Genomic DNA, 2758 nt, shown 5'->3' with positions numbered 1-2758 from the left:
AGAGTTACTACAAACAATTTTACACTTGTAGATACTTTTCCCTTTTTAATGATCTTTTTGGGATACAACCCAGTAATGTTACTGCTGGGTCAAAGGGAATGCACAGTTTAATAGCCTTTTGGGAATAGTTCCAAATTGCTCTCCAGAAAGATTGAATCAGTTCAAAAGTTCACTAATAAAACATCTGTGTCTCAGTTTCTAACAAGCCCTCCTACATTTGTCATTAGCTTTTCCTTTCATTGTAGTCAATCTGATAGGTATGAGGTGGTATCTCCAAGTTGTTTCAATTTGCATTTCTCTAATTTTTCATATGAATATAGATGGATTTAGTTTCTTTATCTTAAAACTGCCTGTTTATATTCTTTGACCATTAATTGGGGAATGACCTGTATTCTTGTAAATTTGACTCAATTCAATGTATTTTAAAAATGAAGCCTTTATAAGAAACACTGGCTGTAAAAACTTTTCCTAGCTTGTTGCTTCCTTTCTATTCTTGGCTGCATTGGTCTTGTGCAAAACCTTTTTAATTTAAAGTAATCAAAATTATCCATTTTGCATTTCATAATGTTCTCTAGTTCTTCTTTGGTCATAAATTGTTCCCAAAGATCTGACAAGTAAGCTGTTCCTTTCTCCCTAATTTGCTTAAAGTAGTATCAACCTATATTTCTAAATCATGAACCCTTTTCAACCTTATTCTCATATAGGGTGTTAGATGTTGACCATTGCCTAGTTTCTGTCATACTGTTTTCCAGTTTTCCCAGCAATTTTTGTCAAAAATTTGTCTTATCCCAGAAGCTGGAGTCTTTGGGCTTATCAAACAGTAGATTACTATAGTCATTGACTATTTATTGTGTCTTGTGTACCTAACCTATTCCACTAATTCACCACTCTATCTCTTAGCTAGTACTAAATGGTTTTGATGACTGCAACTTTATTATATATAGTTTTAGATCTGGGATGACTAGGTTACTTTCCTTTGCATTTTCTCCCATTAATTCCTTTGATAGTCTTGACTTTTTGTTCTTCCAGATGAATTTTGTTATTCATTTTTCTAGCTCTATACAACAGTTTTTTGGCAGTCCTATTGGTATGGCACTGAATACGTAGATTACTTTAGGTAGAACTGTTAATTTTTATTACATTAGCTCTGCCCAACCATGAGCAATTGGTATTTTCCCATTTGTTTAGATCTGACTTTTTTTGTGTGAAGTGTTTTATAATTGTGTTCACATAGTTTTTGGGTTTGTCTTGTCAGATAGACTCCCAAATAATTTATATTGTCTATAGTTATTTTGAATGGAATTTCTCTATCTCTTGCTGCTGCGCTTTATTGGGAATATGTAGAAGTACCAATGATTCATGTGGGCTTATTTTAAATCCTGCAACTTTGCTAAAGTTGTTAATTATTCTAGGCTTCTTTAAATATACCATCCCATCATCTGTAAAAAGTGCTAGTTTTGTTTCCTCTTTGCCTATTCTAATTCTTCATTTCTTTTTCTTTTTTATAATAGTTTTTTTTTATTTTTCCAAATACATGCAAAAACAGTTTTCAGCATTCAGCTTTGCAAAGCCTTGAACTTCAAATTGTGCTCTCCCCAACCCTAGTCAGCAAGCAATCCGATGTAGGTTAAACATGTGCAACTCTTCTAAACATATTTCCATATTCCTCATGCTGTACAAGAAAAATCAGATCAAAGGGGGAAATAAGGGAGAAAGAAAAAAGCCAGTAAACAAACAAAATAACAACAAAAAGGTGAAAATTCTATACTCTGATCCAAATTCAGTCTCCATAGTTCTCTCTCTGGATGCAGATGGCTCTCTCCATCACAAGCCTCAAAGAATTGCCTTGAATCTCTCTTGGTGAAAAGTGTCTAGTCCGTCACAGGTGATCATCGCCTAATCTTGCTGTCACTGTAATACAGTGTTTTCTGGGTTCTAGTCCCTTCACTTAGCATCTCATGTCTTTTTCTTCTTTTATTTCTAAAGCCAACGTTTCTTGTATACCACTGAATATGGTGGTGATAATGGGCGTCCTTGCTTCACCGCAGATCTTATTAGGAAGGCTTCTAGTTTATCCCTATTGCATGTAATGCTTGATGGTGGTTTAGAAACCATTTTAAGGAAAACGCCATTGATTCCTGTGGTCTTGGGTGTTTCCATTGGGAATGGGCCTCCCATTTTGTCCCCACACCTTCCTCTGTGCATCCCTTCTCTATGACTGCAGAGGGCGCCACCATGCTTTCAGTCCCTCAGATTTGCACCCTAAGCCTCAGGCTTGACTGCTCATTCTTTCTTGCTCCCCTGCCTGACAAGGCCACCTCCAAGGCCTGTGGACTTCATTTTTGAGCCTGTCTCATATATTCCCTCCTCTCCTCATGATGAGGGTTGGGGTCCCTTTAAGATTCCTTTCTAATTGCCCAACCCATGGCTGACTTTGATTCACAAATCCTGGTCAGAGGCACCCTGTGAATATCCGGGCCCAGCCCCCACCCTCAGCTCAGCTTCCCCCAGCCCTCACCTGATCTGAGCCAAGAACTCAGGGGTACCTCCCATCATCTTCTACGTATAAAAGAAAGGAGCCAGAACGCCCTCTTTGCAGGAGCCCTCCCCCCAACACATGGTATCCTCCCAGCCATGTAGGGGTCCCTGCCCACCCAGCGGCCACCTCTGGCCCTGGGGTCTTTCTAACTGAACTTTACTTCCAAATTTCTACAATAAATCCTTTTTAATCAATCTAGGTTTTCAGGCCTCTAAATTC

This window comes from Sminthopsis crassicaudata, chromosome 2, assembly GCF_048593235.1.
Source record: "Sminthopsis crassicaudata isolate SCR6 chromosome 2, ASM4859323v1, whole genome shotgun sequence".
NCBI classification, from domain to species: domain Eukaryota; kingdom Metazoa; phylum Chordata; class Mammalia; order Dasyuromorphia; family Dasyuridae; genus Sminthopsis; species Sminthopsis crassicaudata.
Note: the sequence above shows the minus strand (reverse complement) of the source record.